The 12,405-nt window shown below is 38.3% G+C and overlaps 2 protein-coding genes across 5 annotated transcripts in view; both read left to right on the top strand.

Moving 5' to 3' along the window:
- TBC1D4 (TBC1 domain family member 4) overlaps nt 1-12,405 on the top strand; it is a 216,525-nt gene that overhangs the window by 20,695 nt on the left and 183,425 nt on the right. The window contains exon 1 of one of the 4 annotated variants that reach the window (XM_059903042.1): nt 11,142-11,162. The exons of 2 other annotated variants lie outside the window; for them this stretch is intronic. The gene's annotated coding sequence lies outside the window, so the exon portion shown is untranslated. Of the gene's footprint in view, nt 1-11,141; nt 11,163-12,356; nt 12,384-12,405 lie in introns of those variants that run through there. One more of the 4 variants, XM_059903041.1, reaches the window with a different exon arrangement.
- COMMD6 (COMM domain containing 6) overlaps nt 1-12,405 on the top strand; it is a 168,177-nt gene that overhangs the window by 71,617 nt on the left and 84,155 nt on the right. The window lies entirely within an intron of this gene.

Genomic DNA, 12,405 nt, shown 5'->3' with positions numbered 1-12,405 from the left:
TATTTTATCTTCCAGGTCACTTATACGTTCTTCTGCCTCAGTTATTCTGCTATTGATTCCTTCTAGAGAATTTTTAATTTCATTTATTGTGTTGTTCATCATTGTTTGTTTGCTCTTTAGTTCTTCTAGGTGTTTGTTAAACGTTTCTTGTATTTTCTCCATTCACTTTCCAAGATTTTGGATCATCTTGACTATCATTAGTCTGAATTCTTTTTCAGGTAGACTGCCTGTTTCCTCTTCATTTGTTTGGTCTGGTGGGTTTTTTTCCTTGCTCCTTCATCTGCTGTGTGTTTCTCTGTCTTCTCATTTTGCTTAACTTACTGTATTTGGGGTCTCGTTTTCACAGGCTTCAGGTTCCTAGTTCTTGCTGTTTTTGGTGTCTGCCCCCAGTGGGTAAGGTTGGTTCAGTGGGTTGTGTAGGCTTCCTGGTGGAGGGGACTGGTGCCTGTGTTCTGGTGAGTGGGGCTGGATCTTGTCTTTCTGGTGGGCAGGAGCACGTTTAGTGGTGTGTTTTGGGGTGTGTGTGAACTTAGTATGATTTTAGGCAGCATCTCTGCTAATGGATGGGGTTGTGTTCCTGTCTTGCTAGTTGTTTGGCATGGGGTGTCCAGCACTGTAGCTTGCTGGTTGTTGAGTGGAGCTAGGTCTTAGCGTTGAGATGGAGATCTCTGGGAGAGCTTTCGCCGTTTGATATTACGTGGAGCCGGGAGGTCTCTGGTGGACCAGTGTCCTGAACTCGGCTCTCCCACCTCAGAGGCACAGGCCTGACACACGGCCGGAGCACCAAGACCCTGTCAGCCACACGGCTATCTTGGCCACTGGGCAGTTGGAGGCTGCCCGGCGAGCAGTGGCCTCCATGCACACCAGCGCCCGCCTCCTCACACGAGCAGCGCTCCCCCTGTATAGGGTGTTTGATTACAACTCCAGGAACCAGCTTCAGTTAACTTAAGCCCAGGAAACAGCATGTACAGTAGGGGTGGCCACAGCACAGTCTTGTTAAAATGCCTCAGCTGCCATCAGGACACTACTGCTTCTTGATACTACCTCTAGTCAAATTGTTCTGACGTTTTCTTTCTAGAGTGATAATCAAAACACTTTCTTTGACTCTTGGCATGTTGGAGATATTATGAGTATATTAACAGTTACCAAATGCTTAGGTGCTTGATTGATGGTTATTAGAGCACCTGTTACTTGAATAGCAGTTACAGTATCACTTTACGTTTCAGTAGCTGGGCAATCCCAGGAGAAATTAGGTGGCAGATCAGCCTCCAGTCAAAGGTTATGGTCTATTGTCATTGTATGGACATTATTACTCATGCTCTGCCGAAGTTAGAGAATAGAATAGCAGTGGATGATGTCTCCTGTCAACAGTGAGAAGGTGTCTTGGAGAAGAAATCAGTCAAGGACATATTGAAGCATAATTAGGAGCCTTGTTATAAGCAGTGGGGAAGTGAGATGTCTGGGTTGGGGGTGAGCCAAGGAGGGTAGTCCTGGCTCCAGGGCTGACACAGGGCCCCCAAATAAAGAGATGCTCTGCAGGAAGCAGTTGCTCTAATTAATGTAATTAAGGTTTTATTTATGGCCATTTGGGGCTGCCTTGGCAGCCAGGCAATTTGAGGAAGGTGGTAATGATTCTCTCAGCTTTGGAAAATGAGGCTTCAGGCATTTTGGGGGAAATTCATCTCTGCTTTGCCACATCTTTTTTTTTTTGTTTTTTTCCCCAACCTCTACCCTCATAGGTTTATGAGTGGTGAAAGGAGAACATTTAGTCGTGCTGGAAGGAAGCAGCATATTAACTCTTCTACCTCCTGAGAGATAGGTTTCTGCTTATCTTCCCCAGAAAGAAAGCAAGACGTAAATATAACACTATTCTCTTTGCTTATTTATTATTTTTGAGGTGATAATACACTTTAGTAGTTATCTTAGGTGTCATATTAAGCTTTAGAACTTTGGGCACATTTGCGTTTGTTCCTCTGCTTCAATTTGCTATCCCTAATTGAACTGACTTTTATATTTAAACATTCGTCCATTGGAGAGAAGCAAAAACAATAATGGTATCAGTGTAGGATTTTTAGAGGAGATTTTTGGTTATGTGTTATACAGTGGAAGCATGAAAACCTTGTAGTCGTCAGAGTGTTTAAATTTCCTTGTCACCACCATTGTTATCAGCTCCACCATGGCCATTAGCAAATAGTGGTTGAGGCTAATCAAGTGTAAGATTAGCGAGTTAGCCACGGAGAGTAAGAGGTTTCTACAGAAACAGATAAACAAGGGTAGTAGCATAAGCTTGTGTTAATTATGTCGGAAAGGTCTTCAGAGAATACACATTTGTTGGGCTTCTCCGTATCCCCTGATGTGAGATCAGCAGTTAGTCTCCAGGAATGCAGAAGTTTCAGGGCCGGGTTCTAGAGTTTAGAGAAAAATGGCAGATAATTAAGACTTAAGGTTTTTTGTATGTTTATATTCCTAAATGAAATGTGACTCTTAATTTGTCTGAGACTTTTTAAAGTCAATACATCTGTCTAGATGTAGCAATGAAGAACTCAGTGATTAGGAAATTTTAATGATGGTGGTTTTTCTGTCATTCTTAAATTTCTATAAAGAATGTGGCATTTATTGGTTTAATCAAGTTAAAAATTTCTTTAAATGGCTTCATGGTGATTTCCAAGTTGCTCAGAAATGTAATCATGCCACTTCAAAAGAACAGCTTGGTAGAGCTACAAAGTTTATAGCACCTAGTATTTTTTTGAAGCTGTAGTATTAAAGAGATTTATAGCTCCATTATATATGGAAATGGGAGCTCAAGAGCATGTGGTAATTGAAATCCACAGACAGTCCTTCACTTGGAGTCCTTTCTGGAATGTGGGGAGGAACAATTAAACATAGATAGTCTTTAAACCTTTTTTCTTTTCTTTTTTTTAAAATAAATTTATTTATTTATTTATTTATTTATGGTTGCGTTGGGTCTTCATTGCTGTGCGAGGGAGCTACTCTTTGTTGTGGTGTGTGGGCTTCTCATTGTAGTGGCTTCTCTTGTTGTGGAGCACAGGCTCTAGGCGCACCGGCTTCAGTAGTTGTGGCATGCGGGCTCAGTAGTTGTGGCTCGAGGGCTCTAGAGCACAGGCTCAGTAGTTGTGGCTCACGGGCCTAGTTGCTCTGCGGCATGTGGGATCTTCCCAGACCAGGGCTCGAACCCGTGTCCCCTGCATTGGCAGGTGGATTCTTAACCACTCTGCCACCAAGGGAAGTCCCTAAACCTTTTTTCTTTTAAGTTATCATGTACATTTCTTTTAGGCCATTGTGTATTGTACATTCTAAGAGGTGTAAAAAAAGTTTAAAAAAAGTAGTAGTAAACTGATAATGAGCTCCTGATTGCTTTGCTGCTTACTTTTTGTGGTACAGACACTCACTGGCCCCCAAACATACAGCAGAATTTTATTTTATTTTATTTTATATTTTGGCCTCACTGTGCGGCATGCAGTTCCTGGACCAGGGATTGAACATTGGCCCCCAGCAGTGGAAGTGCAGAGTCCTAACAACTGGACCACCAGGGAATTCCCATACAGCAGAATTTTAGATGCTCTCTCTTTTTTTTTTTAATAATAAATTTATTTATTTATTTATTTTTGGCTGTGTTGGGTCTTCGTTTCTGTGCGAGGGCTTTCTCCAGCTGTGGCGAGCGGGGGCCACTCTTCATCGTGGTGCGTGGGCCTCTCAGTGTCGCGGCCTCTCCCGTTGCAGAGCACAGGCTCCAGACGCGCAGGCTCAGTAGTTGTGGCTCACGGGCTTAGTTGCTCCGTGGCATGTGGGATCTTCCCAGACCAGGGCTCGAACCCGTGTACCCTGCATTGGCAGGCAGATTCTTAACCACTGCGCCACCAGGGAAGCCCCAGATGCTCTCTTTTGTAAGCTCTAGTGGCTTAAGTAATCAGCATGGTATTGAAGGTGATGATGAAAAATCATGTTGACTACTCATGGAAACACTCCGAATGGGTGCAGCTTAGTCTTGCATAATGCTAGTGTCCCGTCTGTAAGACTCTAGTCATCAATGGGATAATTTTGGTCCAACCGTATACTTCAGTCCTTGTTTCTCTCCTTTTTGATGCCTAACCTGGTTACTCTGAGAATGCCCACACTCCTTAACATGGCTTCACTTCTGCCCCTTCCCGCCCCCCGCCCCACCCCTGTACTCCAGCTCTGCCTTCTCACTATTCCTCATGCCCACCTGGCCTTTCACATCTTTATGTTCACACGCTGGTCTTTTTGTTGGGAATATCCTCTTATCCACCATCCTGGTGCTGTGGGGTCCTAATCATCACAAATGCTACTAAAGTCATTTCTGCTGGAAAGTCTCTGATGTCAACCCCCAGCCCCCAGGTGAAGGTTGCTTCTTCCTCTGTGGCTCCCATACTCCTTTATTATGGAAGTTGTCTCATATTCTTAGTGTTCATTTGCAAGCCTTTCTCTACCACTAGTCTGTAAACTCATTGAAGGTAGAGACAATGCCATTTTTCTGTCTTTAGCATCTGACGTAATGACTAATACGTATTCGGCATTCATTATATGCTTTGTTGAAATGATTTCAACAGAATATATACTTTTGTTGTTTTAGAGTGTTTGTTCTGAGTAGGACTGTGCTATATCCAGGGCTGTAAGAAGTGTGACAGTCGACCTGGGCCTTAGAGGTTTATATTGCTCTTGGAAGAGAAGAGACACGCAGGAAAAATGTTAAATAATTAAAGACAGCGAATGGTACTACCACTGTTTTAAGAAAAAGAACACGGAGAAAGCATATAGGTCCTCAGTAGAGAACTGGGTAAAAGATGTTATATTTATACAGAAGAGGAGAGGTATGGGGAAGTGGGATGGAGAAAATGCATGTAGTTCGGAGGAAGAAAAGCAAGAAAAAAGGCAGTGCCAGAGCACAGAGACCACATGGAATTGGGACAACTAGCAAATTACTTCATCTGAATCTCTTTCCCTCTTCTATAAAGTAGGAATAATATTTGTATCTGCCCTACAGAATTATAAAAAGGAAGTGAGATGTAACAATTCATGTAAAGCATTTAGCATAATACCTGCAACGGAGGAAACGCTCACGTGGTAGCAATCCATTATTATTATTGTTAGTATAGAGTTGTGATTAAATTAGAGTGGCCAGGCATAAAAACACACCTTTATGAGGGAACCATAGAAAGCGAAGCCAGACAATCTGTGGGAAACCCAGTTAGAGAAATGAAGGCAAGGTAGTAGGTCAGAGATCAGATGAAAGTGGGAATGAACAGGTTATCTGGTCAGTGTTGGGGGAAGGGAAAAGCAGAGAAGTGTGAAGAGCCGTGGAGAACTGAACACAAAGAACTAGCGAAAAGAAGACGACCTTGAAGCTAAGGCAGTGCTTGCCCCGGGCGGTTTAAAAAAGATCTGCTTCCGGCTGGGACTGGAGCCCATCACTGAGCATGCCCAGCCCGAGAGCCCGCTCCGCTGGTACGAGCAGGTGTCCAGAACGAGTGAGCTAGCTGGTCATTAGCGGGACTTGTGGAAAGGGGGGAATTGCGGTAGCGGCAGATTGTGACGAGAGATAGGGCAGTGATGGAGGTAAGTAGGGAGATTGTTGAGGCAAAAGAATGGCTAAAAGCTTTATTGGAAACAGGATCCCAGTTTAAGTTTACATAGGGCTTTCTTTCTACTGCCCTAGGTTTGAAAGGCAAGGTCTTGCAATCCAGAGATGGTGTCTGTCTCCTGGGCCCCTAGGGGAGTCCTCAGTCACTTGTTTGGCCTGTCTTTCTCAAAATATTAGACAGCCTCTATGCCCAGTGTTTCAGCTTTAGTAGATTGTTATTTTATTTTTTTAGGTATGAGCTAAAAAGAGAAAGTCTTATTTATTATGCTTTTGGAAATGTTTAGGATTTTTGTCATGCAATATAGCCAAAACATTTTCTACCTAAGGTATATACGTTAAATACAGCAGTCTTAGATTACTGTTCTCCAACTTGCATGTTTGTAAAAAATCACCTGAGGTGCTTGTTAGACAATTTAGATTTCTAGGTCTCACCGCAGACCTACCTTATTTCTAGGGAAAACACCTTGGAATTCATATTTATAAGCATCCCAAGTACTTCTTGTGATCAGGCAACTTGGATAAATATTGCTTGTGACAAATAAAAGCCTTTTAAATTCCTCTATCCTTGTAGGTCAGGGATTCTAGTTTTCATTACTAAGTCATGGTCTGATTGTACTCTGATTCAGACTTTGAGAAGTCATAAGAAAGGTTTACTGTATTCTCCTTGTTAGACCAGGAGTTAAACCTAGTGGTTCTCAACTGGGGAGGGGAGTGGATTTTTATCCCCCAGGGGGCATTTGGCAATGTCTGGAGACATTTTTGGTTGTCATACTAGGGCTGTGGGTGTTACAGGTACCTATTCTACAGTGAACAGGACCTCCTCCCACAAACAAAGAATTATCTTGTCCAAAATACCAACAGTGCTAAGGTCAAGAAACCCTGGTTAACCCTTAAGATCCGTCAGTATTAATTAACAATCAGCCAATTAATTTAAGTCTTAAGTTGAGGTATATATATCTCATGGGATCACCATCCATATTAAGATGTAGAACATTTCTACATAAAAGAATATGTCAAGAAAAGTAAAGCCAACCATTTGCTAGACTTTTGAGGTAGGTCCACGTCAAGGCCCTTGCTTTGCAAATGGGTATGTAATGGGAGTGGAGTTTCTTTTCTATTTTTTGACTAAATCACACTTTAAAGAGTCCTTTAAAATGGAGCTGGAATGTAAGAACACTTGTGAATTGGTTTGACTGCCAAGTCATCCTACACTTTTACAATTTTTCTCATTTTCCTTTATGCCTGTTTCCTCTATACTTGATTTGACAACAGTTTTTTGTTTTAGTGACTTGTCTCAGTCCTATAAGACACTTTTTTTTTCATTTAGAACTCATCTTATCAGTTTACATTGTAATTACTTGAATATGATTATAATAGCTGTATAATGAGTACAAAGAGGGCTAGGGACAGACACAGTTGACTTATAAGCATAGGATTCAACTAGGGGGACAGATAAACTTTCCCGCATGGAGGGTGGGCCCCTAAATACTAGTTGGCAGGGGGCTCTGGGCACACAGGACATGCATGTTTTACAGAGGCACTGAGAGCAAGGGTTAATTCATTAACTTATGTACAGGAAGGTTGATTAAGAAAGCTCTTTCAGTTTTCAGTGAGCCAGTGTAATTTGAAAGACAGGATAGGAGGGAGGGAACACCAGATATTTTGATCTTTTTGATTAGTTACATAGAAACAGCCTTTACTTTCTCTAACTTCTCTAAATTAGACACTTAAAACTTAAATTTGGATTTCTCACCAATTCATATTTTCTGAAAAGAATCAGAAGTAGATAAAAAAGTAGCCATATATTTAATTAGGGAAAGCAGGTGTTCATGTTTGCATTTTTCCTAGAGAGTACTTAATTTTCAAATTTGAAGTAACAGTTTGGGAATAGATAGAGGAATCTGACAAATGTAAAAGATTATATTTGAGCACGTTTCCAATGTAATTATGTAAAGTACTTTGCAGATCATAATATATCTTTTAAAGGTATGTGTACCTTTAGGTCAAATCATTGTAAACCCTGGGAAAAAGGACTGGGGACTTGCAGGCTCTTGTCAGGTCTTGTCTGAATCTGGCGTCAGCCTTGTACTAACACACCAGATACCACCCCGTAAGTTCTGTTGAAAAGTGGTCTGCCAATTTGAAGTTGTCTATTGCTTAATAAAGTCTAGCAGCTTCTATATGTTTTCTGTAGAAGCTGAATAAATATAGCAAGATAAAATCTGTTTAATTTTGGAAGTGATAGTATCATTTACTTAAAATCTTCGAGTTAAAAGTTGGAAGCAATTTTTGCATGACGCTTTAATTTCACATGAACAATATTTTTATACACTGTAGGAGAAGTCATAAAAATTTAAAATGGAACATCTGTGCTAACATTTGTATCAATTTAAAAAAAACTAGAAAGAACCTTATTAAATAATATGAGTAGATAATTTAAGCTACATTTTGGAATGGTGAATTATATACTTTAAAAGATCACAAATGAGATTTATTTTATGATGCATTTTTAGAAATAATTGTATTTCACAAAATACTCCTTTTGTTTTCATTTTTGCATTATTTATTGCTGGCAATTCCAGAATCCCCATGTGATTTTTTTTCTTGTTCACATCATTAAATGAGCATCTTTTAAAACAGAAAATGTTTCTTCTCCCTAGTAGAAGCATATACATTACTATACTTACAATTAATATAGTTTCAAGAAAATTAAATAACTTGGTTTAAATATGTCTGAGTGAAACTCAATTATTTGGCAGTATTTGGGAGGGAAAATATGAATTGGTGAAAAATCCAAATTTGAGTTTTAATTGTATAATTTAATTATTGTGTTGAAAATAAAGGCTATGATATATGAAATGTATTGCTTATTAGAGATCCTTAGGGAATTTGGATTTGAGTAGCCAAGAAGATCTTGTAGCCAGCTTAACTCTAAGTATGCATCTCAATGCTTAAAGATATTTGGAAACAAAAAACAGTCTACCTAAAAATTTTATTTATACTATTCATAAAGCAATGTAATTCAGATTTAATTAGAAATCAGAAGTCATTTACTGTGGCTAATTTGTGCCAGGTACATTGGCGATACGAAGAATAAAACTTGTGCAAGCTGATAAGAGTTTTAATGCATTTGAAAATAATTTTCCTGAAAATTTGCTCTTTTTTTTTGTAGAGAAGATTGCAATTTACTAATGCTAATATTTTCATAATTGTCATTTTATGGGTTCATTAAACCTGTATTTATTGAGCTGCTACTTTACATCATAGTGGCTGCAGTTGCCATTCATTTCTTGCGCTTTGTTTCCCTTGTTTTTCTTCATTATTTTGTGCTGTCAGAATTGCTGTCTTTCCTCTAGAGGTGTACTTCATTTAATGTAATAGCAACATTCCCGAGACTATGCATGTATCACATTTTAATATTGCCCCTGCCTTTACTTTACAATTTCAGAAAGAATTGTCAAGCCCTTTAGTGCTAGGCTTTTTGATAGCACCTTTTATATTTCCTTAATTTTTAACAGATACATCATATTACATTCCTGCCCCCTCCCCTGCCAGGAAATTACAAAGAGAAAGGATAAAATTGGTAACTTTACGTTCTTCTGATATGTCTTCAGTACTCTGATTTACATCCTGGAACATCAGTATGTGACAATACACAGAGTATTGCCAGCCAAGGAAGCTCACCCAAAACCTCAGCATCCAGTTTTCCTTGAGTCTTCACTACATAGGCATGAATGATTGACTCACTGGGCATGTAATTGAAGTCAGTCCCAGCCCCCTCCCCTCTCAGGTTGATATCACAAAGCCCCACCCTCTAATTATATGGTTGGTCCTTCTGGTGAGTCTTCTTGCAGCATAAACTGTCTAAGGGGTTTACCACAAGTCACCTTGGAAGCATGCACGTCCTAAGCATCAAGTATGGTCTTAAGGGCCCACTGTGAATAACAAGGATACTCCTGTTACCTGGGAAATTCCAAGGGTTTAGAAGCCAGCCAAATTCTTATTATAGACCCTTCTATTCCCCCTGAAGGTATAGTACGGCTTATTTTATTAGGTGTATGCAAAACTGAACTATGTTATCATTTCTTTAACATTTCTAGAACTTTACTCTGCCATTAGTTATGTGGCCTTGATTAAATTACTTAACTTGTTTGAGGCTCAGTTTTCTTGTCTGTTATTATGGAGGTAATAGAACCTACTTATTAGAGAAAAAGCAAAATGCCTTACAGAGTGTCTAAAAATAAAACATAACTCTATAAAATAATAACCATTATTATGTGCACATTTGCACTATAATAAAATGCAATAATTAAGAATCAGTAGATAATTTTTTCCTGCTACTTATAAGCATACAGCTAGGACTGTCTTTGTCCAACTTTTTTCCTATTTGTAACATATATATTAAGTCTGTATTATTATATATTTTACATATTATATTAAATATATAAATATACTAATACTTATACAAAATATGTTATTTATATTATAATTTAGTATATATTTCTAATACATAAAAATATAAAACAAATATGTTAGTAAAAATATGAATATATTAAATATAAATATAATATATAATGTATATGTAAAGTATATATTATATATGTGTAATATATATTGAAAGGAGTGTTTAGCCGAGAAACTGATAATATGACTGTTTTGACATTTGGCCATTTCTTGTCAAGCAAATCAATTAATGATTGGTGTTTTAAACTGTTCTACTTGAATAAGCTTTATATTTTTAGATGACATCTGTAAATTAATTCTTAAGTACAGGATGTAATTTTAAATAAGTGAATCTCTTTTATACCGTATTTTGACCAATTTTTTGTAGCTTTCCTCCTGACTGCTTTTATTACACCAGCTACTTGAGATTTGACTGTATTTTTATTTTCTAATTGCTTACATTAGTTACGCACCTGTTTGCATTTAAACTTTCTTCCAGATAAACTCACTATTTATTACAGGTGTTTTATAATCAGTTTATAATGTCTGGAGTTACTCAGTATATGCTATTGTCTCCCCAGAAATGGGAAATTAGATTAACTTTTGTACTTCCTCCATAGAAGGTAAAGATATGATATTTGGAGTTTATGACCAAAATACCCAAATTAATATATGAAAGCTCCATGTGTTCAGAAACTATGAACCTATGATATGAGCATATCTTTATACAACTATGAGCATACCTTTCTAGAACTTGTCACATTGGCTGGCAAAGCTGAATTAAAACACCAATTTAAAAATGAGGAAGTATCATTTGAAACCTTTATTAACTGTAGCAGTAAAAACAATAAAAATGAGTAAGTAGTTTATGGAAAAATCATCTTTGTTTCATAGTTTTCTGGGAAACTGTCAATTATTATGATTAAATATTAATCGACATTCCATTGCCTAACTATTCCATAAAAGTTGTTACAAATTGCCGCAAGCAATTTTCACCGGAGAAACTGGTAGAGATTAATCTATATTGTATCTTAAAACACTTCAATCCCTCATATGTGCATGAAGTGGAGGAGTGAAGTAATTATCTGGATCACAGGAGGTAAGATAACATTTTCGTTGTGGTTTTCTAGAAGTGTCAAATGAAAGTCTTTTTTCTGCTCGTAAAGCGTCTGCTTCCAGCTTTCTCTGTGGCCTGTGTAAGCTGAGGAGGACCACCAGGGCTGTAGTGTCTGGAGGTCTTAGACCCCTCACAAACTGTCTTCAACCAGAGCAGCTGGTTTTATTTGATTTATATACTGGGATTCTGTGAAAAACATCCTTTAAAAAAAAGAATTCTCTTGAGTCCAAAAATCAGGCTTGTTCAGAAATTGCTGGCCCAAGAGAATGTTTAAGGATTTTTAACATAAACTGAGCAGTTGAAAACGATACTAGAACATAAAGGAGTACAAGGAAGGGAGAAGCAATACAGATGGCAGAGGACAGATTAGTTTTCTCTCCACACACCACAGTGAGGATGGGAAGAATGTATTATGATTATTTGGCTGCTGACCATATGCTACTTGCTGGGATTATGCTGTACTCTTTTCTTACTGAGGTAAACTTTATAGAAAATAAAGGGAACTATTTTAAATAGAATGTATAATTCAGTAGCATTTAGTACATTCACAGTGTGCTGTAACCGTCACCTCTGCCTAACTCTAAAACATCTTCATCGCTATGTTGTATTATACTTTAAAATTTTATTTACCAAATTTATACTGGGCTTCTTTCTCAAAAGGGCTAGGAAATGGTGTCTAATACAGACTATTAATAAAATAGCAATGGAAGATCAGAACCAAGGAAAGGAGAAGGAGGCTAGTATGTAATTTATAAACATTAATGTCGTTTTTATTCAGCGTCAGGGTTGATTCTTAGGCTTCCCAGCAGCAGAGCAATAAGGTACATCTGATAAGAGAAGAATACTAGCTCCTCAGTGGAAACAGTTTTTCTTAACACTCAGTTCTAAATGAAATTTGTCATTTGGGACTTGATGTGACATCGAGTGACTGGAGTTTTATAGTGGATACTGAAGCATTTTAAATATGACTCTTTGTGAAATAACCTTCAGTAAAAGCTAAGGACACACTCTTATTCTGTGAGGTGATGATAGGAATTTTAGGTATACCAGAATCACACATATTTGACTTCTACTTGTTTGATCTCCAGATAGTCCAGATGCTGTTTTTTGACTAGAAAAAGGCAGAATGTGAGGTTGGCAGGAAGCCTTAAGAAGATCTCTGTCAGCAGGTCCAGAGGGGATGGGAGCCTGGTTGGACCAGGGGTATGTTTTAAGTGAAATATAG

The sequence above is a fragment of the Balaenoptera ricei genome, chromosome 18 (assembly GCF_028023285.1).
Source record: "Balaenoptera ricei isolate mBalRic1 chromosome 18, mBalRic1.hap2, whole genome shotgun sequence".
Classification (NCBI taxonomy): Eukaryota; Metazoa; Chordata; class Mammalia; order Artiodactyla; family Balaenopteridae; genus Balaenoptera; species Balaenoptera ricei.
Note: the sequence above shows the minus strand (reverse complement) of the source record. Positions and strands in the feature narration are given on the sequence as shown.